The 27,941-nt window shown below is 34.5% G+C and overlaps 1 pseudogene; it reads right to left on the minus strand.

Annotated features, from left to right (window-relative positions):
• Nucleotides 1–5,992: 5,992 nt before the first annotated feature.
• Nucleotides 5,993–6,121, minus strand: LOC123838125 (U4 spliceosomal RNA; annotated as a pseudogene).
• Between the last annotated feature and the right edge of the window lie 21,820 nt (nucleotides 6,122–27,941).

The following is a 27,941-nucleotide window of genomic DNA, read 5'->3' on the forward strand; positions in this document are numbered from 1 at the left end:
CTTTTGCCCATTTCTTGATTGGATTATTTGTTCTTTGGTTGTTGAGTTTGATAAGTTCTTTATAGATTTTGGATACTAGCCCTTTATCTGATATGTCATTTGCAAATCTCTTCTCCCATTCTGTCAGTTGTCTTTTGGTTTTGTTGACTGTTTCTTTTGCTGTGCAAAAGCTTTTTTCTTGATGAAGTCCTAATAGTTCATTTTTGCCCTTGCTTCCCTTGCCTTTGGCAATGTTTCTAGGAAGAATTTGCTGCAGCTAAGGTCGAAGAGGTTGCTGCCTGTGTTCTCCTTTAGGATTTTGATGGACTCCTGTCTCACATTTAGGTCTTTCATCCATTTGGAGTCTATTTTTATGTGTCTTATGGTTTCGGTGCAATTGTAAATGGGATCGACTCCTTAATTTCTCTTTCTTCTGTCTTCTTGTTGGTGTATAGGAATGCCACTGATTTCTGTGCACTGATTTTATATCCTGCCACTTGACTGAATTCCTGTATGAGTTCTAGCAGTTTTGGGGTGGAGTCTTTTGGGTTTTCCACATAAAGTATCATATCATCTGCAAAGAGTGAGAGTTTGACTTCTTCTTGCCAATTCGGATGCCTTTTATTTCTTTTTGGTTGTCTGCTGCTGTGGCTAGGACTTCTAACACTATGTTGAGTAGCAGTGGTGATAGTGGACATCCCTGCCGTGTTCCTGACCTTAGGGGGAAAGCTCTCAGTTTTTCCCCATTGAGAATGATATTCGCTGTGGGTTTTTGATAGATGGCTCTATGATATTGAGGTATGTACCCTCTATCCCTATACTCTGAACAGTTTTCATCTAGAAAGGATGCTGTACTTTGTCAAATGCTTTTTCTGCATCTACTTAGAGGATCATATGACTCTTGTTCTTTCTTTTATTAATGTATTGTATCACATTGATTGATTTGCGGATGTTGAAGCAACCTTGCAGCCCAGGGATAAATCCCACTTGGTCGTGGTGAATAATATTTTAATGTACTGTTGGATCCTATTGGCTAGTATTTTGGTGAGAATTTTTGCATCCATGTTCATCAGGGATATTGGTCTTTAATTCTCCTTTTTGGTGGGGTCTTTGTCTGGTTTTGGGATAAAGGTAATGGTGACCTCATAAAATGAGTTTGGAAGTTTTCCTTCCATTTCTATTTTTTGGAACAGTTTCAGAAGAATAGGTATTAATTCTTCTTGAAATGTTTGGTAGAATTCCCCTGGGAAGCCATCAGGCCCTGGGTTTTGTTTTTTGGGAGATTTTTGATGACTGCTTCAATTTCCTTTGTGGTTATAGGTCTGTTCAGGTTTTCTATTTCTTCCTGGTTCAGTTTTGGTAGTTGATACATCTCTAGGAATGCATCCATTTCTTCCAGGTTATCTAATTTGCTGGCATAGAGTTGCTCATAATATGTTCTTATAATTGTTTGTATTTCTTTGGTGTTGGTTGTGATCTCTCCTCTTTCATTCATGATTTTATTTATTTGGGTCCTTTCTCTTTTCTTTTTGATATGGTCTGGCCAGGGGTTTATCAATCTTATTAATTCTTTCAAAGAAGCAGCTCCGAGTTTCATTGATCTGTTCTACTGTTCTTTTGGTTTCTATTTCATTGATTTCTGCTCTGATCTTTATTATTTCTCTTCTCCTGCTGGGTTTAGGCTTTATTTGCTGTTTTTTCTCTAGCTTCTTTAGGTGTATGGTTATGTTGTGTATTTGAGACCTTTCTTGTTTCTTGAGAAAGGCTTGTATTGCTATATACTTTGCTCTTAGGACTGCCTTTGCTGTATCCCAAAAATTTTGAACAGTTGTGTTTTCATTTTCATTGGTTTCCATGAATTTTTTTAATTCTTTAATTTCCTGGTTGACCCATTCATTCTTTAGTAGGATGCTCTTTAGCCTCCATGTATTTGAGTTCTTTCCGACTTTACTCTTGTGACTGAGTTCTAGTTTCAAAGCATTGTGGTCTGAAAATAGGCAGGAAATGATCCCAATCTTTTGGTACCGGTTGAGACCTGATTTGTGACCTAGGATGTGATCTATTCTGGAGAATGTTCCATGGGCACTAGAGAAGAATGTGTATTCTGTTGCTTTGGGATGGAATGTTCTGAATATGTCTGAGAAGTCCTTTTGGTCCAGTGTGTCATTTAAAGTCTTTATTTCCATGTTGATCTTTTGCTTAGATGATCTGTCCATTTCAGTGAGGGGGTGTTAAAGTCCCCCACTTTATTGTATTGTTGTTGATGTGTTTCTTTGCTTTTGTTATTAATTGGCTTCTCCCATGTTAGGGGCATAGATATTTACAATTGTTAGATCTTCTTGTTGGATAGACCCTTTAAGTAGGATATAGTGTCCTTCCTCATCTCTTATTACAGTCTGTGGTTTAAAATCTAATTTGTCTGATATAAGGATTGCCACCCCAGCTTTCTTTTGGTGTCCATTAGCATGGTAAATGGTTTTCCACCCCTTGCTTTCAATCTGGGGGTGTCTTTGGGTCTAAATTGAGTCTCTTGCAGACAGCATATTGATGGGTCTTGTTTTTTCATCCCATCTGATACCCTGTGTCTTTTGATTGGGGCATTTAGCCCATTTACATTTAGGGTAACTATTGAAAGATATGAATTTAGTGCCATTGTATTGCCTGTAAGCTGACTGTTACTGTATATTGTCTGTGTTCCTTTCTGGTCTATGTTAGTTTTAGGCTCTCTCTTTGCTTAGAGGACCCCTTTCAATATTTCTTGTAGGGCTGGTTTCGTGTTTGCAAATTCCTTTAGTTTTTGTTTGTCCTGGAAGCTTTTTATCTCTCCTTCTATTTTCAATGACAGCCTAGCTGAATATAGTATTCTTGGCTGTATATTTTTCTCATTTAGTGCTCTGAATATATCCTGCCAGTCCTTTCTGGCCTGCCAGGTCTCTGTGGATATGTCTGTTTCCAATCTAATGTTTCTACCATTGTAGGTTACATATCTCTTCTCCTGAGCTGCTTTCAGGATTTTCTCTTTGTCTATGAGAGTCGTAAGTTTTACTATTACATGTCAGGGTGTTGACCTATTTTTGTTGATTTTGAGGGGGGTTCTCTGTGCCTCCTGGATTTTGATGCCTGTTTCCTTCCCCAAATTGGGGAACTTCTCTGCTATAATTTGCTCCATTATACCTTCTGCCCCTCTCTCCCTTTCTTCTTCTTCTGGGATCCCGATTATTCAAATATTGTTTCATCTTACGGTATCACTTATCTCTTGAATTCTGCCCTCGTGATCCAGTAGTTGTTTATCTCTCTTTTTCTCAGTTTCTTTATTTTCCATCATTTGGTCTTCTATATCACTAATTCTCCCTTCTGCCCCATTTATCCTAGCAGTTAGAGCCTCCATTTTTTATTACAGCTCATTAATAGCTTTTTTGATTTCCACTTGGTTAGATTTTAGTTCTTTTATTTCTCCAGAAAGTGTTTCTCTAATGTATTCCATGCTTTTTTCAAGCCCAGCTAGTATCTTTAAAATCGTCATTCTGAACTCTAGTTCAGACATCTTACTAATGTCCATATTGATTAGGTCCCTGGCAGTCGGTACTGCCTCTTGTTCTTTTTTTTTGAGGTGATTTCTTCTGTCTTGTCATTTTGTCCAGGAGATAAGAGATGAATGAGAGAACAAAATGCTAACAGGGTAACAACAACCCCAGAAAAATATACACTAAACAAATCAGATGAGACCTGAAACTGGGGGAAAAGAAAGGGAAAGGAAGAAAAAAGAAAAAAAAAAAAAGAAAAAGATAAAAAAAATAATCAAATGTGATCAGGCTGGTGCATAGAATCAGTGTCACACACTAGATTTTGGGTGTATTTTGGTCTGTTAGAAGGAAGTGCCTCCCAAAATTTTAAAGAAAGAAAAACTTATATATGTATAAAAATAAGGGTTGATATGATGAAGGAATGGAATATGACTGTAAAGAACAATTCAAAAAAGAAAAAAAAAGAAAATTTAAAAAATTAACTTTGCAAGAGTAAAGAATCAGAGGGGAAAAAAGCCATGAATTCTATGTGCAGTATTCCTTAGTGCTGGTGTTCTGCCATTCTCATTGATCGGTAAACTTGGTGTTGGCTGGATGTTCTTGCTGATCTTCTGGGGGAGGGGACTGTTGCTGTGGTTCTCAAATATCTTTGCCGGAGGTGGAATTGCCCCGCCCTTGCCAGGGGTCGGGCTAAGTAATCTGCTCGGGTTTGCTCTCCATAGCAGTTTTCTGTACAGCTTTGGAGGACAAGAGTGAAAATGGTGGCCTCTCAATCTCTGCCCCGGAGGCACCGAGAACCCAGGGCCCCACTCCTCAGTGAGTCCCCAGAGAAAAGGAGTCAATCACTCCTGTCTCCCCAGTCTCTGGCTGCACTCCGTGCTCACCCGGCCTGTGACTGAGCATTTCTGTCTCTGGCACATCATCCCATTTGGAGTGTCCAAACCCAGCAGAGCACTGCGGTGCACTCCCGTGCTGCTCCTCCCCGGGGAGGAAGGGGAGTCTCCCTGGATCTGCCACTTGTTGGTTCCCTGCTAGAAGAGCAGTGGCCTGACTGTGCCGTGGATCATGGTTTATGGCAACCCCGAGCTGAGAGCCCACTCCTCTGCTCCGTCTCTGCAGCTGGCTTCCCCACTCCGATACCTGGGAGCTTTGCCACACTCAGGCACCCATGGTCTTTCTGTGACCCAGAGGGTCCTGAGACCACACTGTCCCAGTGACTGTTCTACTTCCCGCTTAGCCACCAGAGCAATGTCCCTCAGCGGAGCAGACTTCTAAAAGTTCTGAAATTGTGCTCTGCTGCTCTATCACTTGCAAGTAGCGGCTGATGGAGGCCCCCTCCCCACCGCTGTCTATCTTCCCATATATCGCCTTGGATTCACTTCTCTGCATGTCCTACTTTCCAGAAAGTGGTCGCTTTTCTGTTCAGAGAGTTGCTGCCATTCTTTTCTTTGATCTCCTGTTGAGTTTGTAGGTGTTCAGAATCATTTGATACCTATCTAGCTGAATTCCTGGGACCAGACAAAATTTAGGTCTCTTACTCCTCCGCCATCTTGCTCCTCCCCCTCAAATCATTTGTTTCTGATCTGACCCATGCTGGATTTGACTTTCCAGAGGATTAAGGAAGTTAAGAAGGGCAGTGTCTTCAGAGCCTTTTGGAATGCCGAGTACCAGTCTTCCTGTGGTGAAGTGAGCAATTGTGACTATATTAAACTAAAAATTTTTTGCACACTTTCCTTGTTTTTGATAACCTTGATAGTTTTAAGGAGTACTAGTCAGGTATTTTGTAGAATTGGGATTTGTATGATGATTTTAACATGATTAGACTGGGGTAATGTGTTTTTAAGAAAAAAAATCACTAAGATAATGTGTCATCCCCATTACTTCATGCCAAATGTCTATGCTATTAATATGATTTAGCAATACTGATGTTAACTTTGATCATTTGACTTAGGTAGTGTTTGTCAGATCTCTCCACTGTAAAGTTACTCTTCCCCAACCCCCATTTCCATGCTGTGCACTTTGGAAGATAGTCACTAGGTACAAAGTTAAGATGTGAGAAGTTATGTTCTATCTCCTTGAGTGTAAAGTATCTACATAAATTATTTGGAATTATTCTGTATAAAAGATGTGTCTATTATTCCCACTCATTTATTTATTAATCATTTATTTTTCTCTGTATGGACTCATGAATATTTATTTTATATTTTGGGTAATAATTCGTTATTCATTTATTTTCTTGCTCAAATTATTTTAGCTTTGGCAGTTGGTTCATGTGTCTCTTTGACATCCTCTCATGGTTTTGTTTTTTGAGTACCTCATTGCTTTCTGGCATTACAAGCTCTCCACACTCATTTGTATATTCTGCATTTTAGTCCTAGAATCAGCTAGATCTCTAAAGAGATCTGGATCCTTTTATTGAAAAATGGTATGAGAAACTAAGAAACTGGTCAAACTTATTATTTTTAAAATGAAATCTATTTTTTTTTTAAATTACTGGGATTGCTTAGATAATTCTCTATGTATCTTTAAAAGATGTATAATTAGGAAAAGTTTTCAATTAGCAATAATCACGCCTCGGATAAACCTCATTGGCTACGATACTGCCACTGTATAGTTAAATATGTACTAAATATGAAACATTAGAAAATAGCCTATTTCATGGTTTTTACATATATTTGTTAGAAAATTATTTAAAATTACAATTAAACACTTGATGATTATTAATATCTGGCAGACAATGTAGTATTTCTATGACTTATTTCATTAAATCTATATTCAAATCAATGAGGTAAGTATATTCTTATCTCCATTTAACAGATAAGAGAACTATAACTTAGTGAGTTTACACAGATATAAAATATTTGAAATTTGTCAACAGTCACATTTTTTCATTAATAATTATAGGAAGATCTAAGGAAATTAGGTACAACATTTAAAAAATATCTAAATTAACTGCATATAGTTGAACATTGCGATGGTCAATTTTATGTGTCAACCTGACTGGGCCACAGGGTGCCCAGATTAAATGTTACTTCCAGGTGTGTCTGTGAAGGTGTTTCCTGATGATCTTAGCATTTGGATCAGTAGACTCAATAAAGTAGATTGCCTTTCCCAAACTGGGCAGGCATCAGCCAATCTGTTGAGGGCCTGAGTAGCACAAAAACTAAAGAAATGGAGGACTTGCTCCTTTTCTGCCTACCTGCTGAGCTGGGATGTTGGTTTTCTCCTGTTCTTGGACTGGGATTTATACCATCCACTCCCCTCATTCTCATGCCTTTGGATTCTAGACTAGAATTACACCACTGGCTCCCTGGATCTCTGGCTTGCAGGTAGCATATCATGAAACTTCTCAGCCTCCGTAATTGTGTGAGCCAATTCCTCATAATGAATTGCCATAATACATAGATAGATATATCTCCCATTGGTTCTGTTTCTCTGGAGAACCCTGGTTAATTTTGTTTTCAAATTCTATAGCTTAAAAAAAGATAATAAAGTCCAAAGAAGTATCCAATGATTTATTTCTTATGTACTAGTGTGCACAATAATTTACAAATAATAATTACTTAGTAGAAAGAAAGAAAGAAAGAAAGAAAGAAAGAAAGAAAGAAAGAAAATCTGACAATTTCATGAGAAATTGAAAGAATAGGAAAAAATATTTAAAATACAACACAATAGACTGGTAATAAATTCCTTCCTTTTCATTTTATCATTTGGTTGTATCTGTGGCCTTTCCAATAGAAAAAATAAGAAACTCATCTGTTTTAGTGGATGTATAAATCAAGTTCACTTCACTCTACTTTCTGCCTAAGGGATAATTGGTTGGTCACTTATAAGCTGAATTTAAGAAAATGAAGGACTAATAATGTTGTTGGAAGACTGAAATGAGTTCAGATAAGAGACAGAAATGCTTTTTAAAGTTAATTATGTTTGCTTTTCCTTTTCCCTTGGTGTTCATTACCTTTAAATGGAGCCACACAATGGTAGAAGTAATTACCAGGTTGGTCAATGCAGGTAGCTCCATTCTTGCATGGATGTGAAGCACACAAATCTGTATTTATTTCATATCTTGAAACTTTGAAAAAATAATAAAAAGATTTTATGTTTTAATAAGGTAACCAAGTGCCAGGTTATAGTTCTTAAATTTGCCCAAATCTTTTAATCCATTTGGGGTGATATTTGAAACTAAACTCCTCAGATAAAAATGCCACATATATTAGTGTCAGAATCTCTTCATTTCACCTTACTACAAACTGCAACAACTTCTCTTGGAATTACTAAATGCAGACTAATCTCCTCTGAATTGGTAAGCATTCAAAGTCTGCTTAGATGTGAAATAATTTATTTTCTGCTTTGGATTCTAGAGACAGAATAGATGTTGCAAGTTACTGGGATACAAATCAAATGTTAATCTAAGAAAATATAAAAGGAACAAAAAGGAAATAGTAGTGAATCAATAGCATCTTGATGTATGTCCCCCAGGGCTAAATGTTTTTGTTTTTTTTTTTACAAGGCACATTTGTCAAATGTTACTTACCAATAAAGCCAGGGCGACACAAGCATTTGTATTTATCCATGAACTCTGTAGTTGTAGTGTTATGGGGGCAGGGTGATGAGTCACATTCCTTTTTATTAATTTCAAAAAGCAGGTCTATATGGAAAGTAAATACATCAGAAGTATTCATTAACTATATAATTTTAACATTTTCTTTTTTTTTTTCTTCTTCTTTTTTTAAAGTAATCTATATGCCCAAGGTGGGACTCAAACTCACAACCCCGGGATCAAGAGTTGCATGTTCTATGGACTGAGCCAGCCAGGCACCCCTTAACATTTTCTTTTAACTAGTTCTGCAGTGCAGATTTCCCATGAATGCTCCACTTAGAACTGTGTTTCTAAAGCTGACTTTCATAGTATGTCATTTGGATTGTTTGTTAATTTGCAAAGCAAATTTAAAATTTAAAAACATAGCCTAAACTGACACTGAATTGATTAAGATTTTGAAAGCTATTTTTTTTTTGGCCAATTTTGAATAAGAATAGAAAAATTGTCATTGACACATAACACATGGTATTTGCAAATTAGATGAATGGAAATCTTTCTAATATTCTTAAATATTTTTCTCTAAAATCGTGAAATGAATCTGGGCTGGAGAGAAATTAATGCAATAGATATCTAAATAGGAAAGAGCATACCTACCTCAATAGAAAATCTATTTGTATTATTATGATCACTAACAAAATATTAAGTGAAAATATGACATTAGAACATCAAGGTAAACTGAGGAAAACGTGAAAATTAAAAATAATAATATGGGTGAATAAATACTTTGTTTAAACCTTAAAATTACTTTTTTGGTAATTTTCCTTATGAATCAGCTTTGTGAGAAAAAAAGGGCACACTTAAAAACCTTGGTTTGTTCCTTATAGCTGGGGATATGCCAAAATTCACTTCTTCAAAAGACCTTGTTTTTTGCTCTGTGTCATACAAATTTAAGAAATTATCCTGAGTGTTTGTTGATAATAAGTAGTACATTAAATTTTAATAAGTGGCCACACAGTATCTGAAGATGATCATTCTTAAGGTTAACCACATAAAACCAGTTTCTCAGATTTAATAAGAAAAAAAACCCAGCTGTTCCATTCATGGTTTTCAAAACAAATATGACTTTCTTATTGCTTAAAGATTATGCAGTGCTTTATTCTTGAATCAATCATTCACACAGAAATAGAATTAGGAACAGTTTTGAGAAGATAGATCTTGGATAACATTTTGGCTTGTAATGATGGCAGCCTGATAGTATTTGCTTGCATATAAAGTATTGAGAGTCTTAGTACTTCTTCCAATCTTGGAAAACAAAGGTCTATTATTAGAGTTTCCTCCTAAAGTAAAAAACTATAAATATTTAAAAACATAAACAGCTCTTTACCAAGATAAATGATATATATTAACAAGGGCTACTATAAGAGTTACCACGGTAACAGAATGGAATGTGGTATAAATAGAAATATTACAAGTTGTAAATATAAGTGTAATGCGGGTGCCTGGGGGGCACAGTTAGTTAAGCACCAGACTCTTAGTTTTGGCTCAGGTTGTGATCTTAGGGTCCTGAGATCGAGCCCCATGGCAGCCACGTCCGTGCTCAGCATGGAGTCTGCCTAAGCTTCTCTCTCCCTCTCTCTCTCTGCCCCTCCCCCACTCACATGTGCACTCTCTCAAATAAATAAATCTTAAAAAAATAATAAATATAAGTGTAATGGACTTATAGTTGATAAACCTAAAAAAACTGGTTTATTTACAAAAGCAAAATATTCATTCAACACTAAATATATCTATTTCTGTGATTATGTGAAGATATAGTAAAATAATCCAAGCAGATATTATATATTCAAATGTTCTCCTGGAAAAAGAAATTAATGTGAATGTCTACCAGATGAATTGTATCTTCTAAAAATAAGGAGTTACTTCCACCTCAAATTAACCTTCAGGTATCATACTATTGGTTAACATGTGTGCCTACCTTGAAATCCATTCTGACACAGGCAGTTAAGGTGCTGTAAAGATCAATATAAGTGCCCCCAGTTGCACAGGCATCACTTAGGTACTCATCTACCTCAATCTCACAGTTATTATTTAGAAACAAGCAAAGGATTCACTTCATTATAAATGTGTCACTGATACAACTTGCAGCTAAGTCTAAGATCATGTTCAGAATATATGAGATTTTCAACTTGTCTGCAAAAATCAACACTTTGCCTCATGCTATCAACTAGGTATTTATTCTTTCTGTTATTGTTTGATGTGATTACAACTGTGGCTTTATTCTCATCTTAGTGAACCTAGGAGAATTCAAAATTTACATTATTTCCTTAAAATTAAACACATACATGACCATTTATATATGATTGCCTAATGTTAACCAAATTGACTTTCTCTGATGCCTTTCCTTCAAAAACAGTCTGTTATATATATACATATATATATATGTATATATATATGTGTGTGTATATATATATGTATATATATATATATATATGTATATATATATATATATATATATATATATATATATATATATATATTGAATCCTTTCTGCAGTTCTTTAAAAACAAATCAAAAACAGAAATGAAAACCTTCTCAGCTCCTTGTTTCTTTAAGTTACTGTTGGCTTGCAAATTGGCCCATGTACATGGAGGGCAAGGAGAGACAGTAGAAAGAGGGAGACCACTCCAGATTGGTAGGTGGTAAGTTTAGTAATAAGGGAACTTTCCCACAAGGCTTGTCTTGGGCTGCCACAAGAACAGTAGATTTCTACATCTACCTTCCAGAATCTTAACTTTATTTATAGTCTATAACTTGGTTCAGTCATGTATTCAATACAGATAATCTCAACAACACTTTCCTCTTTCAAGTTTATATCCTTAAAACAGCTCCCAGTGTGACAGTAGTGGGTGACATATATATCCTAGGGACAGAGGAGTGGGTAAGGTGCCTCCAAATGCCCCTGTATAACATGAGAGTCAACAAGCAGTCACATCCTCTCAATAATCTCCTTCAGCAATTACTGTAAACTAAATTTATTCACTATGCAATGGAAAAAAGACAGTCTCTTCAATAAATGGTGCTGGGAAAATTGGAAAGCTATATACAGAAGAATGAAACTTGACCATTCTCTAACACCATACACAAAGATAAACTCAAAATGGATGAAAGACCTCAATGTGAGACAGGAATCCATCAAAATCCTAGAGGAGAACATAGGCAGTAACCTCTTCGACATCGGCCAAGATACATCTCCAAAGACTAGTGAAACAAAAGCAAAAATGAACTTTTGGGACTTCATCAAAATAAAAAGCTTCTGCACAGCAAAGGAAACAGTCAATAAAACAAAGAGGCAACCCACAGAATGGGAGAAGATATTTACAAATGACACTACAGATAAAGGGCTGGTATCCAAGATCTATAAAGAACTTCTCAAACTCAACACCCAAAAAACAAATAATCAAGTCAAAAAATGGGCAGAAGACTTGAACAGACACTTCTCCAAAGAAGACATAAAAATGGCTAACAGACACATGAAAAAATGTTCATCATCATTAGCCATCAGGGAAATTCAAATCAAAACCATATTGGAATACCACCTTACACAGTTAGAACGGCAAAAATTGACAAGGCAAGAACCAACAAATGTTGGAGAGATTGTGGAGAAAGGGGAACCCTCTTACACTATTGGTGGGAATGCAAGTTGGTACAGCTACTTTGGAAAACAGTGTGGAGGTGCCTCAAAAAATTAAAAATAGAGCTACCCTTTGACCCAGCAATTGCACTACTGGGTATTTACCCCAAAGACATAGATGTAGTGAAAAGAAGGGCCATATGCACCTCAATGTTCAGAGCAGTAATGTCCACAATAGCCAAACTGTGGAAAGAGTCCAGATGCCCTTCAACAGATGAATAGATAAAGAAGATGTGGTCCATATATACAATGGAATATTACTCAGCCATCAGAAAGGATGAATACCAAACTTTTACATCAACATGGATGGGACTGGAGGAGATTATGCTAAGTGAAGCAGAGAAAGTCCATTATCATATGGTTTCTCTTATTTGTGTAACATAAGGAATAGCATGGAGGATATTAGGAGAAGGAAGGGAAAAATGAAGGGGGAAAATCGGAGGGGGAGACGAACCATGAGAGACAATGGTCTCTGAGAAACAGACTGAGGGTTTTGGAGGGGAGGGGAGTGGGAGGATGGGTCAGCCTGGTGGTCGGTATTAAGGAGGGCACATATTGCATGGAGCACTGGGTGTTATACGAAAACAATGAATCATGGATCACTACATCAAAAACTAATGATGTACTGTATGGTGACTAACATAACATAATAAAATAAAATTAAATTAAAAAAATAAAGTAATTCACAAGTTAGACAATTTCTAAGTAAAAAAGATACGATTTTTTGCAAAATTATTTAAGGAAAGAACATGTAGTGGAATTTGTCTCTTACTTACTTGCACTATTCATCCTCTGAACTCCCTTTTGTATATGGATAATTAACTACTTACTAATTCTTTAATAAAAGTTAGAGACTATCTCTCATAATAGAAGATGAAAATGCAAGTTACCCCTTTCCCAGTCTCAGGTACCCCAAAATGTGGGTATGCAACCAAAAGTTGACTAATATATCATGGACCCACCACAGACTTTGAAGGTAAGCTGGTGCAGGGATTGAGAACTCATTTGTTTTACAGGTGGCAACATCAGGACAACGATTCCAATTTTCGAGGGTCCTACTGACCACACTTCCTCAATGTTACCTAGGGTCAATGCCATTCATCCCTACTGACATTGTGATAATATATGATGTTTCCTTATCTGCTGTCTAGACTCCTTCGTTTATGCCAATTTTCCAGATTTGATTCTAGAAGCTCCTACAGATCCTACATGTAATGTTCTTTTAATAAACTCTAAGTTAAATAATTTTCTTGTTAAACCACCCTGAATATATCTCTAATACCCACACTGAATAACTCCATTACTAGTACGTACAACAATTTTTTTTGCCATTATTATTAAATATTTATATTTCAATTTTACAGATAAAGCAATAGGGGGAAAAAACTAAAAAGAGTTTTCAGATATTTGTAGTAAATTATCATTAATGTTAACAAATCATTAATGCTAATCTATATTCCATTTCTTCTATTTTCAGGGGCAAAGAAGGTCATAACCACCAGCCCCTTGAAGCTAGGGCTATTGGTTTATACTTTCTTTTGCTGTATTTGCCTGGTTTTGCATCCTGGGTAATAGTGATCTCACTGAATTTCTTGGAAAGTTTTCAATCTTCTTCTCCTTATAGAAAGAACTGTAAAGAGGACACAGAGAAAAGGGAACTCTTGTGTACTGTTGGTGGGACTATAAATTGGTGCAACATTGCAGAAAACAGTATGGAGTTTCCTCAAAAATTAAAAAAAACAAAACATATTGTTCAGTAATTCTACTACTATTTACCTAAAGAAAATGAAAATTCCAAGAGATATATGCACCCCTATGTTTATTGCAGCATTATTTATAATAGACAAGATATGGAAGTGTCCATTGATAGATAAGTAAATACAGACATGGTATCTCTCTCTCTATTATCTATCTATAATGAAATATTACTCAGCCATAAAAATGATGAGATATTGTCATTTGGAACTATAAGAATGGACCTAGAGGGTATTATGCTAAGGGAAATAAGTCAGACAGAAAAAAATACTCTTATTTCCCCAAATATCATTTATATGTGGAATTAAAAAAAATGAACAAATGGGGGCACCTGGGTGGCTCAGCCAGTTGAGCGGCTGCCTTCAGTTCAGGTCATGGTCCCAGGGTCCTGGGATCGAGCCCCGCATCGGGCTCCCTGCTCAGCAGAGAGCCTGCTTCTCTCTCTGCCTCTGCCTGCCACTCTGCCTACTTGTGTTCTCTATCTCTCTGTCAAATAAATTAATAAAATCTTAAAAAAATGAATAAACAAACAAACAAAAAAACAGAAACAGACTCATAAATACAGAGACAAAGTGGTGATTGCCAGAGGGGAGGGAGACAGGGGATGAAATAGGTAAAGGGGATTAAAAGGTACAAACTTCCAGTTATAAAATAAAGAAGTCACAAAGATGAAAAGTACAGTATAGGGAACATAGTCAATAATATTGTAATAATTTTGTATGGTGACAGATGGTAACTATGCTTATCATGATGAGCACTGCACAATGTACAGAACTGTCAAATCTCTATGTGGTACACCTGAAACTAATATAACACTATATGTCAACTATAATTCAATAATGAATATTAAAAAAAGAAAGAGTTGTGTATAGTTGACATTACTAATTGCTTAAATATTTGACAGATTTTACTGGTGCAACCATCCGACCCAATGTTTTTCTTCAGGGTTAATTATTCAATTATAACTCAATTTTGTTACTGGTTATTCATTTCTTTTAAGTTTCTAATTAAGTTTTGTATTTTTGTGCCCTTCTAGGAATTTTTATATTCCTTCTATTTTTTGTAATTTGTTGGCATGAAGTTGTTCATAATAATTCCTATGACCTTTTAAAATTTCTGTATTGTTACAATGATGCCCCCTCTTCCATTCCTGGTACTGATAAAGTGTGTGTGTCTTTCTCTTTTCTTAGTCTAACTGAAGATTTATCAATTTTGTAATCTTTTCAAAAAACCAGATTTTTGTGTGGCTGATTCCCCCTATTGTTTTCTGTTTTCTATTTTATCAATTTCTAATTCAATCTTTGTTTTCCTCTTTAGTTTACTTTGGATTTAATTGCTTTTCTTTTTCAAGCTTGTTGAGGTGCAAGCTTAGATTACTTTCTTTAGGTACTTTTTTCTAATATAAGCATTGAAAGCCATAAACTTCTATCTAAGTACTTCTTTAGCATACAGTTTGATTTTCTGTATTCATTTCCATTCCATTCAAAAAATTTTTTCAAATATCTCCTGTCATATTTCTTTGTGTTATTTTTATGTAGTTTAATTTCCCAAATGTCTTTCTGGGGTTGAGTTTTAATTAATTCCATTGTGGTCTTTTTAAACCTAATATATTGTCCATGTGGAGAATGTTCTATATGTGTTTAAAAGAATACATTTTCTGCCATTCTGCTGTAGATAGGTGGAATTTTCCATAAATGCCACTTGGACCTGTTGGTTAACTCTTCTGTGTATTTACTGATTTTTCATCTAGTTACTAGTTCTATTATTTATTGTGATGAGATTATTGAAATATCCAACTATACTTATTAATTAATGTATTTCTCTTTTGAACAGTTTCATTTTTGGTTAGTGCATATTGGAGTTTTGTTGATGGATATGTATATATTTATAATTGTTATATCTTTCTGATGTATTGATCCTTTTGCCATCATGAAATTTTGCTATTTGTCTCTTGTAATATTTCTTGTCTTAAACTTTATTTTGTTTAATATTAATAAAGCTCCTCCAGCTCTCATATATCTACTCTTCATATGAGATCTTTTGAATATCATTTAAGCTTTAGCCTATTTGAGTCTTTGAATATGAGCACATAATTTAATGTTGCTTTTTTTTATCCAGTCTGACACTTAGTCTTGTGATTAGAGTGGGCTCCAATGTGAGTTTTAGCAGACAAAAATCTTCAAAGCAGCTGTTATAAATATGTTCAAAGAATTAAAGGAAACTATATTTAAAAATTAAATTAAAATATGATGAAAACGACACAGCAAGTATGAAATTCCAATAGAGAAGAACTATAAAAGACATAATTAAAAATAAATTCTACACCTGAAAATTCAAATAACTGAAATGAAAAGTTTTCTATCTGGGCTTAATAGCAGATATTAGATGACTGAAGAAAGTCTCAGAATTCTAAGATAGATCAATAGAAATTACATATGATAGCCAGAATTCACTAGCACCCACTGAAGCACTAAATAATCCCATAAAAGTTAAATTTGCTACCAAATCATTGGCCTTTGTTGCACAACATGAAGTTGGGTTTTAATCATATTTCTAGGTCCTCACTTCTATCCCCATTAACATATATTGCTCTTTCTCTTTCTCCATCTATCCTATTGGATTTTCCGAAGGATTGACTATTTATCCTATTTTTCCTTTCTGTGCCCTTTGATTTCAGGGCTTTTTGTATACTCCTATAAACATGTTCCCTACATCCTCAAGCCTGATTCTCACTTTTCACTCAATTCCTAGTATCTGTTTCACACCTAACTCTGGTCATATTGTTATTTCAAATTACACACCTCAAGACACTAGATTTTTCTCCAATTAAAATGATATCAGTGATAAAATAATTCATATCTTCAGTAATGGTTTACTGAATAGTTTACTGAATTCTCTTTAGGGTTCCTTTTGGATTAATTATTCTATGTCTGCTAATTAGGAGATGAATGTATATTGGTAAATGCAACACATACTAGTAAATTTTATTTGCAGAGAAAACTTCTTTATGTGCAAATCTATTTACTGCAATTGTTTTGCATGTTATTATCATGTTTTGCATGATAGCCTTTATCAGGAGTCATATCTATAATTTAAAATAGTTTAGCAAAGTAACAGGAGCATGAGTCTTATTTAAAGGCAAATAAGACATGAATTGTTATTTAGGAGCCTAATATATGTATGAATAAAAGATCTACATCTAGTTTCATTACTTCAAAATCTCAGAACATCAAGGATAAAAAGAAAACTTGAAATGTTTCTAGAAAAAAATTACTTGGAGTAATGAAATAATAAAACAATCCTCTCTCAAACATTCTCAAGAAGTTACTTTAAGATGTGCTTCTAGTGATTGGGCGCCAAATGGCTTAGTTAAGCATCCCACTCTTGATTTCCTCAGGTCATTCATGATCTCAGGGTGATGGGATCCAGCTGTGCTGGGCTCTGAACTCAGCAAGGAGTCTGCTCCTCTCCTTCCTCTCCCTCTGCCCCCCTGAATACTCTCTCCCTCTCTCTCTCTCTCTCTAAAATAAATAAATTTTTTAAAAAAATGATATGCTCCAAGGAAAAAAGAGAAATGGTATATGAAACTATTTGTTTAATTCAGGAATACAGTGACAAGTTATCCTATGATAATGGTTGGGAAACATCATTGTCTAAATTAGTGAATGCTGAAGAAACTCTTTTTTCAAGGATAGTTTTGTGGATTCATTCTACATATAGAGTGGACATAAAGCTGTATAGTACATGTAAAACTTAAATAAGAAGAAACTAATTCTTTAAATATAAATAAAGAAGTCAATGAGAAATTTGAGCAGAAATTTAAAAGTATATTAAAAATGCGATGGTCTAAATCAACTAAACTTGACCTGAGCTGAACAACTGATTCAGCATAAAATAAAATAAACTATTAGATCTCAAAACTAGAAATACTGTTCTTCAAATGGACTTGGATTGCAACATAGGTAACTTCAGAAAACAAATGTAATTCTAACATCACTTCCTCAGTGAAGAATATTTACATATTCATAATAATATAAATGTGATTTGTTTTCAACTTTTAAACTCAACTTTTAAACAAAGCACAGCTGACATTATAATGTATTCAAACAATGATAATGTAAACACAAAAAGAAGTGATAGAATTTGGTAGGTGGAAAGGGTTAGTTGGGAAAGAGAGTAATAAGAGCACTAATATCCTTAATTTTAATAAAAGTCAAGATGGGTTATCCAAATTTGATTAGAAATAAAAGCTTAAATTTATTAACATTGTGAACATAAGAACGAAAAATAATAACATCTATTGAGAAAAAGTTGGAAAGAAAAGGTAGTTCAGGGAATTAATGAGAAGATTCATCTTTCACATGGAGAACCAATAACTAACATCTATAATAAATTCACAAAACTCACAAGAGCAAATAAAATTTTTGAATGAACAAATAAGGCATAACAGAATAAAATAAGGAACTATTTAAAAATTTTTGTCTCTATTTAGCAGACTTGAAAGTAGAGAATCTGTTGTTTTATATTGGAAGTTGTTTTGATTTTATTTACCACATTTAATGCTCAATTTGTTTTTTGTTTGTTTTTAAATATTGTAACAATTTCCATAACATTTTGTGAAAATATCTCCTCTCTCATGAAATACTTGAATTTAAATGGATAAATATACGAAAGGTTAGTGTGAAACTCATAAAAATGACTAGTTCTGTGACTATCATTAGGTAAGCTAGGATATATGGTTCTCAGTTTTATAATCAATACAACACAGAAGTTAAACCTCAATTTTCTATATAAAGTTTTCAGTGTTATATTCAGCCATGATTCATTTAACATCATTCTGTGAATTATTCAATTATGCAAAAGAGATTTTGTAGCTAATTCAAAAAAGAAATTACGATATTTTGAAGTTAATTTATAATCAGTACCTCTACTTGAATATTTTAGTAAGATAATAGTGGCTTTCTACAAAAATAAAGAACCATATAGCAGTAGAAATATGGATATAAGAAGAGAAAAATAGATTCCTTTAGGAAAAGTTAAAAGCTGAAGAACTGTGGAATATCCTTATCGATCTCTTGAAATTTGAAATATAAATAAATAAATAAATAAATAATAAATAAATAAATATATACACACACACACACACACACATACACACATACATACAACCAAACTGTTTGAGAACCTGAAGGTGACATTTCTATTCAACTCAGTTATAGATACAATAGTTTATATGCCAAAACAGAGCATGATTTCCATTTTATGAAAAAAAAAAAGATTGCTTCCTTAAACTGTGAGAAAATGTTTTATTGAGTTTCTGTGCATCTCTCTCTTGCTATGATTATAGAAACAAGGGATTTTTTCAGAGAAAAGCTTGAAGTTATGTTCTCTAAAATTATGTTTTAGTGTCTGGTTTATGTATCTCCAGATCAAACCAGCTGGGTCACAATTACACAGTGTTTACTATCTTTACATCTACTTACTTCTGTAATCCCTGTAACAACCTTAGAAGGTAGGTACTGCTCTTATCTCTATTTTAAAGGTGTGGGATTTAGATAAATAGAGGTTATATAAATTTGCTTATGTCTCTCATCTGGTAAGTGACAGATGTAATTCAAATCTGAGCACTCTGCTGTCAGATTTCTTATTCTTTATACTTTATTCATTTTAATGGCATCTCTCACTCTGTAGAATCACCCCATATAGTTCTGGTTATTTGTGTCAATAGACTAATTCATTTTTTTGTCTTTGTCTTTGTCTCCTGACAAGGATTTTTAGTCCCTAAAATGTGAAGAAGCCTTTTCAAAGTTCATTCCAAAAAGCTGAGGCAGGAGCTCCAAAGCAAATCAGTCCAGGTTCCCTATAATTATACCACTAATCCATTTAGCTATCTGCCCACTCATTTGTGTGTATCAGTCAGGCCTATACTTAAGAAGAATTGAGAGCAAGTGAAATAGAATATAGAAATTTAGTCTCAAAGTCAAAGCTAGAGAAAAAAAAATGTTGTGGGTTTATAAAATGAATTAAAGAATATGGCTAAAAATGCCATCTCTTAAGGATTTTAGGTGGTCCGCTAACTTGATCCTAATATTTCTAGCACACAGTATAGAAGAAAACCTGGCCAGTTACATCATTAGCAGTGCTCATTACCTAACAATGCATTGTTGATTCAAGAAGAAGAGTAATTGCTCTTGATCCTAAGGCCAGAAGGAAATGTCATGAGAGGGTCTTCCTAGAGGGGATGTGGGTAATTTTTCTAAGACATCCTTGCAGGTGACACAAGATGGGTTTTGTATAACTGTTTCTTAAAGTTTGCATCAATATAATCTGTTTTTTTATGCACACTAAAGTTCAAACAAGTAAACATTATTCCATAGGAATTTAGTACCTGTTTCTTCTTAAGTATATTTAGAAATGCGTTATGGGATACCAAGGCACAGGTAAATTTAGATCTTCCCTAAAAGGTGTTTTTTTCCTCCAGTCCAATTTTTGATAAACATTGACTAGAAGTAAGTTTTAGATTATATTAATATACACTGGAGGCACTGGTATGTTGCTTTTGCTCTAAAATCAAAACTCCATGCTTCAGCAAACAACTGAGTTTACACAAGTATTCAGAACAGGGTGATGTGATTTTGTGGAAACTGAAAAGCCTATTGATGAAGCAAAAGTCTCACCAAAGTTAAACAAGCAAGAAAAACTTGATTCAAGGCTATTGTAATAGAGAAGAGAGGTCAGAACTTGGTCTGAGCTTGGCTACACTGTCACAAAGGATGAGAGAGTTTTTAAGAGCTATGACCTATGATCATAACCTATGTGGCCTTGCTAATTGGCCTTCCACAGAAGAAAAGTAAACTCTCTCAATCTTCAGGACAGGAGGCAGTTTGGATGAAGTGCTCTAAGAAAAGGGAGAAGAGCAACCTCTCTGGTGAAGCCACTTGGATTCTGTAGAGGAGTGGAGTGAGAAGAAAGGCAAGAAGGCAGGAAGAAGACTGTCTACACTTTGGTCAATCTACAAGAAACCTGAAGGCTGTCTTGGCCTTATTAGTCTTGTGTCTTGGGACTGATAAGACACTATATGAAAATTCTTACAACCCTGTAGTTGCTAAAGAGTAGAAGGAAATAATAAAATAGTAATTTATATTCTTAACATGACACTTCTCACATTCTGGTGAAGTCTGAAAACGTGAGTCTGTCTCATCTCCACACTTGGTGAACGAGAACACCAAGTCCTCCCTCAGGTTATGATTCCTAAATATGTCTCTGAGCTGTCTGATCCCAGTTATCTCTAATCAAACTGAACGCTATACTGCTACCAGCCTATATTTCTAAAAGACAAATTTGATGGAATTTCAGTCTCCAACTGATCCCCGCCCCTCATACATATTTTGAAACTCATCATTAATGCAGTCCTAACTCATGAAGACAGAGGATTTATCATCTCAGAACATCCCAAGTGTTTGACAGATACCTACCAGTAAGGCTTCTTCTTCTTTTTTGTCTTTTCTTTTTTTTTTTTTCAAATTTGACACTTTAGTTTTAAAATTCATGCAAATCTTGCATTTTACAACCATATTTAATCCTCGTTAAGATATAGATTATTCTATAGCACAGTACATATAAATTTGTATAGAAACTTGACAAGATGATGCTTCAGTTACTCTTGTGACTTTCACAAAGCCTTACATACATCCCCTAGGGTATAGTGCTCTAGCCTGAGAAGTACAGACTTAGAAAATAAAATAAAAAGCTCCCAGTATAGTCTTTACAGAAACATCAAAACCTGCACCTGGCCTACCTTCTAGGTAGTATCTCTCTTATCCTGCTCTTTTTTTCGTGCATCCTCTCCTCCAAGCAATACCAAACTTTTTAAACGCCTGTGATCTTGCCTGGTTCCTTTTTAAAACTTTGATGAAAAGTCATCTCAGGGAGCCTGGGCCTATTTTTTCCAGGTACAGGCCATTTCCACCTTCTATATTATTTATACCTTCCTCTGTAGGCAGTTGCTTATGTATCTGTCTCCTTAAAAATGTCGGCTTATAAAAGGATAAAAAGTATATATATGTATCCATTCTGGCATCTCTGGCACTTGAAATAGCTACTCACACATATTGGTGTTCAAAAAATATTTGTTAAATGAATGAAAAAATGACTGAATGTCCATAAATGGCAATGGTATTGTATCTCTAAAGGACAGATAATCATTTCCAATCCTGTTTAGGGCAATTCATTAACAAAACACTAAAATTCCAAGTGATGTAATGAATATCATGAAGTTTGTCAGGAATAAAATTTATGACTGACTCTTAAATTTCTGATTATGTTACACATGATTTGACAACAATAAGCTGCATTTAAGGTGTGCATGTATAAGACTTTAGAGCTTTCATTGCCAAAATGTAGATAGGATTCAAATGAGATTTCTAATTTGATTCAGTGAGCAGAAATAAAGTCTCCACTTGTTTGACAAATAAATTATTAAGCATAACCAGGTGGAATAAATTCAATAAAATAGTATCTGTGCATCTTTTTAGTTTGTGAGTTTTCAGATATACAAATCGAATAATCAAGCATTCTATATCTTATTTTAAAATAAGTTTTAGATGTTAATTTCTAAATAATCTTAATTTTCTTTCTTCATGTATTTCCAGGTCTATATTTCAATTCTAGCTAAAACACACACAGATTCAAATTAGTTTTCCTTTTCTATGTTTAGCTAGCTTTTTATCTGTTTCTTGATATTTTCTTCAGCCCCGTTTCTTCATTTGTTTGTTCCATCTGGGCTAAATCAGACTGTGATAGGTTTCTCTTACAGAAACCATAAAACAGGAATGGTCCAGTGACCAAAAAGCAATCCTAAAAATCAGATTCCTGTTTCATACCTAGTATCTCCAACATTCTATGCTTTCTTTACTCTGTCTCTTCAGTTTCTTCATACCCCTTATCTTTTGTGATTTGCCTAGATGCTAAAAATTTTTCCCATCTTCTCCTGTCTAGTGATTGTTATCATTTTTTATTTATTCATTCTTTCATTTAAACATACATTTTTCTACCTACCATTGCCAGTTCACTTAAGTAAAACTATCCATTGATTTATAGAAAACATCAACCATTCCACCACTTCTACGTAACAGACTCCCAAGCAAAATATATATATATATATATATAATACATATATATCAATATGTATTATATATATATGTAAAATATATATATCAAGGAAAATTTTAGAATAGGAACTTAATTCACTTTTTTTTAAAAAACTCTACATTTATTATAAATAAAGATTCTACTGTATAGCATGATATGTTAGGTTTCCTCTTAAGTAGAAAAGAGGGAGTTAAGGAATTCAGTACTACTTCTGTACTTCTGGTGATACTGGAGTAGAGAGTCTGGCCAGGAAGGTAAGGGAAAGGGTCCTTTAATTTCAAATCAAGTCAAGACTGTAGCTCTTTCATTTACAGCCCAGATCAGAGTCGATGGCCAAGAAATGTGATCTAAGGGCTTAGGAGAAAATCAACACTTCCACCAGTGATGGATTTAAATGAGGTAGAGACCTACAGTTAAAGGAAGTATGTTTTCTCTTCCATTCCTCGTTTCCACTTAGATGAACCTTGCCTTAAAACTCTTGGCCTCTTTGTTCTTTCTATTACACCTCCTCACAAATAGTGCAATGAGTTATCGGGGTGGTAGAAAACACCCTTGGTTCAAAGATTTTAGTGTAAGTGGAGCTAATCTTTCAAAAGTCCAGTTTGCAGAAGACTTGATCACTGTGTCTGACAGTACTTGTAGGAGGCAGCAACCTAAGTACCCGGCTCTGCAGACTGGATATACCCCTTTGGATTCCACACAAAGCTATATCCTTCTAGATATTATCACTGCTAAATTTAATACTTTAATTCTCTGTTGGATGGATGTGTTATTATTATACATTAGTTAAAACTCAGACATGAAAGAAAAATTCTATTTCTTGGTTCAAACACTCATAGATCCAACAGGATTAATGGTGATATGTTTATCTATAACACAGGAATTTTCTTACCCTCTATTCCTTCTACAGTATTATATACTTTAGGACAGTTATAGATTCTATGAAGTATCTGGAAAAATTGTATATTAGGGCCTTGAACTGAAAGCTGAGTACCTAAGATACTGGAACAAGGTGAGATTAGACAAAGGCTGCTGCTTAATTTTGATATCCACACACAGATGTGGCCACAAAGTCCAGTCACTAGACACGGAAGCAGCAGGTTGACTTGAGACTTAATTCCTTATGTGAATAAACCCCCAGGAAGTCCTAGGTCTAGTTCTCCCTAACTGAAAGTCTCCGCATACTGAGCCTGCAGGTGTCTAGTAACTGATGGGCAGTAGTATATATAGCAGGTGGAAACAAATGGCCATGCATGAAAAATTTGGGGTGACACAATAAGATCATCACAGGGACTTTCTTAAGAATTGGAAATACACTCACAGCTGTGGATATGTTTTATTGACTAAAAATATTTCCTTCACAGATTATAAACTGCTGATTGGTTTTTACTGATTAAGCCTTTTATTTTAGTCTTGAAAATTAAATCACAGGATATACTTACTAAAAGTTATTTACCTGAGAAAGCAAAACTTAAATGAAAAGATGCACAATCAGATTTATTTTGATCCTTTTTTACAGTGTTGGCTGCATATGTCTAGGAAACTTTTAGAACTAGTACTTGGCCTAATAAACTCATGCTTCGAACAATATACAGAAGAATATGAGTCACATAGTTTAGTTTTCAATCCCAACTCTTCCTATATCCCACCCCCCACAGCCATTGCTATAAGGACAAATACCCTAAATATCAAAGCTTTTGCTCTTTGAGATATTTAAAGATATATACAATTTAATGGTATTAGTGCAAAATAAACTTTTTGGCTATCTTTAGTTTTTGTTACAGTGCCTTAGCTGAATTAATTCAATAACAACCAAAAAAATAAAGTGTCTAAGGGCATTGTTGTTTATTAGTGACAGGCTATTTTTAAAACCACGGAATCTTCACTTGGGTTAATACCAAGTCTTTATCCTTGATCTCCCAGAGGATTCTCATAATTAATGGATGGGTAATGAAATAATCTATTTCTTAATAAATGTTAATACTTTTCACTGTCTAAACATAAATATTGTTATTAGAACTCAGATGAAGTTGGTGAAATTATGTAAATTTATTAAAGCTGTGACTCACATAAATGTTAGAAATCATCTCTGATTGTACCTTTAGCAATTTTGAACCTATTTTCAGGTCATGAACAATTGGTAATAACAAGATTACTCTTGGTAATTATGCACTTGCAGATTTCTTAATAATCTATCAGGTGGAATAACAATATGGAAACCCATTTTCCTATAATGCTTAGTCTCAGAAATGAATATTTTTTTTCTGTATAATGAAGCAGGAGTTTATTAGGCATGTCATCAGAGTTGAAAGGAAAAGTACAACAGACCTATTTCATGGTACAGTAAACTTTATATCTGAGAGCACTTCAGAAAGGAGATATTAGATTTACAGAAATAATCTTGTTTCAGTTTTTAGTCAAAATTACAACACATTCAAAAGTCTGAGTACAAATTGTTTCAAGCTTGAATTCATCAGGGAAGCTATCTAAATTGTTTAGATTGTATGCTTTCAAATCAGTTCCTTTCTTAGTAGACACTTGCTAATCATATACTAATCTCACTCCAGTAAAAGTATTTATTCATTCTCAAATAGTTACACAAAGCACTAATGAGATACAGTGCATGCAACAATTGGGAGATGGACTATGTAATATCTACTCAATCCTGGAGGGATAGCAAATGGGATGGGTCATTCAAATACGATGTCATATTTAGCACGTAGAATTCTTATTCTTGAAAGGACATAGCACAGAAAGTTAGTGGTCTATTTCCTAATTCTACTTTATGTAGTTTATGAAAACGGCCTTGTTAGAAAGAAAATGGCAATGTATTTCTCAAGAATTAAGATATCTACTTCCATCACCACTAATCCTAATGATCTGTGTCTGCTGGATTAGAATGAAGGAGGGAAGACAAGCAGAGGGAAAATTGAGTATATAAAAAAAGGAAGAAAGAAATATATATATAAAGAATTCAGATAGAAATTTCAATTTCTAGACTAACTCAAAGACCTCAGCACATCATTTTTAAAATCAGGATTAAAATATATATGTCTAAACCAAAAAGAGGATATTCCTCTGACTCTCTGGACATACATAAATGATTGTATGTTTATGGTCCCTGAACAAATGGTACCGAGGACAGGGACTAAAGCAGGAAAATACCATCTTTAATGAAATCTAAGACATGAGAGATTAACTAAATGCACCAGAAATTGATAAACATATCATCAACTATTGGGTATTCTCTGGTTTTAGAAATGATAGTATGTGAAGAAATGCAAAAATGTGCTTTAGATTGCATAAAATACTATTGCAGTCAAAAATCAACGACTGCTATTCTGGTTGTATCAGGGAATAGAGAGGAGACAGAAAACACTTTAATAATTTAAAAAGGAAAAAATTAATATAAAAAATATTCACTAGTGAAAATGATTAACTACTAAAAGGAGTAAAGGGATTTCTGAAGAATATTTGCATTAGAGCATTCCATGTTCTATAATACCCACTATGGCATGAAACATACCCAACTAGGTGGACAGAAAAATGCAAGCAGAGTACCATGGCAGAGAGAAGACTCTCCTCTCCCAAAATTAACATTTAAAAAAAATATGTTACTACTTGGTTTTTATACTTTTAATATCTGGTGTCACACATTATGGAATTAGTATAGATCCAACTAATAATTTAATCATAGTTTCAGTAAAGCAGCTTAAAGAGGCGGCTGTTAATTCTACCACATGGTAGGAAGTTAACAGTGTGAAGGTAGTGTTAAAATCCTCAATTGTACTGCTGTTTCCTGCTCACTAATCCATATTCATGTAAAAATCATAAGCTTAATGGTAATTAGTGACACTATATACACTCTTATTGCTAACTTTTCTGATCCTCTTAGAACTTTTCCTGCAGGACTGAAGTGTTTAATGCCTGAGAAGTCTTCCTTATTCAGTCCTAATTCTGTTAATGCCAACATTTCTTTGGACCACCCATGATTCCAGTGCATGTCTCATGTCCTCAACATCCTATTGTCCAATGACCTTTACATCCAATTCACATCAGCTACACCCTCCCATGGATAAGCCGTGGCTATTGTCCTCACTATCACAATACAGACATTCTGCAGATATATTATTTTTCAATTAATAATCTGTGATCTCCATCACCTATCCTTATTGCTCATTCTCAGTTTCTCCCACTACACTTTTACTTTGAAGTCTAGATCTTTGTACTTTCTTTTCTTTCGCTCCATAAAATCACTCTCTTGCAAATATTTCAATTCCTTTGTGGTTTTCTTTAGTAACATTCACCAGGTAAAGCTTGGTCAGTGTGCCCACACATGGGTTTCAGGTTGGCCTAGATACCGAACCCTGTGTCCCATGGGCAGGTGGCAATTTCCAGATTAGCCACATATTATAAGCCAGCAATCTCTGGCTTCAAGAAGGCTTATCAGTGTATATAATGTGTCATAAGATGTTACTGATTTTTATGTGCACTCTGGTGTAAAAAATAAATGTTGGTAAACGTTGTTTTGAATCAATGCAATAATCTAATTTGCTGATGGTCAATTAGCAGAACTGAGCAGAATATTCTCCAATATCCATAAAATCTGATGCTGTTCATGAACCTTCTTAGACAAATTTCTCTATACCCCTTTAAACTTTAGTCTTGCTAACATGACACCCTTTCAAGAGATAATCTAACTTTTTATAACTTTTTATTCCTCACAGAGAACAGCAATCATAGGACTCCATAAAACGCATAAAATTTTAATCTTCGCATTTTACCACATTTGCTCCTCACCGCCTGCCCCCATCAACATACTCATGCTTTTCTTTTTCTTCCCCCTGAAGGGTAGTATTACTCTTACACATGTGGTTGTTAGCCTTTCCCACAGTTCTGGGGGCTCCTCCTCTATTATTTCTTCTCTTATCTCTTGAATCTTTAAAATTTCCCTTTAACTGTTTTCTCTTATCAGCATTTAAAAATGTTCTGCTCAAAACAAACAAACAAACATTGTTCATCATTTTTTTTTCTTTCCCTCTTTTTGCTGCTAACCTTCTTAAAAAAATTATCTACACCCACTTCCTTATTTGTACTCAATTTCAGTCATGGGACAAGTAACTTCTGTCCCTTCTCTCTACAGAAATTGCTTTTTGCCAATGTTACAAGACATCATTAACGATAAATCCAATTTGTCATGTTTGAGTCCCTATCTTAGACAATCTTGAAGTGGCATTTGTTAGTATAGATTTGTGTCTCCTATTTTAAACGCACCCCTCTCCTGGCTACAGTTATTACTGTT

The sequence above is a fragment of the Mirounga angustirostris genome, unplaced genomic scaffold, assembly GCF_029215605.1.
Source record: "Mirounga angustirostris isolate CCGP_5_RB_7025 unplaced genomic scaffold, mMirAng1.0.hap1 SCAF_8, whole genome shotgun sequence".
In the NCBI taxonomy this organism is placed as follows: Eukaryota; Metazoa; Chordata; class Mammalia; order Carnivora; family Phocidae; genus Mirounga; species Mirounga angustirostris.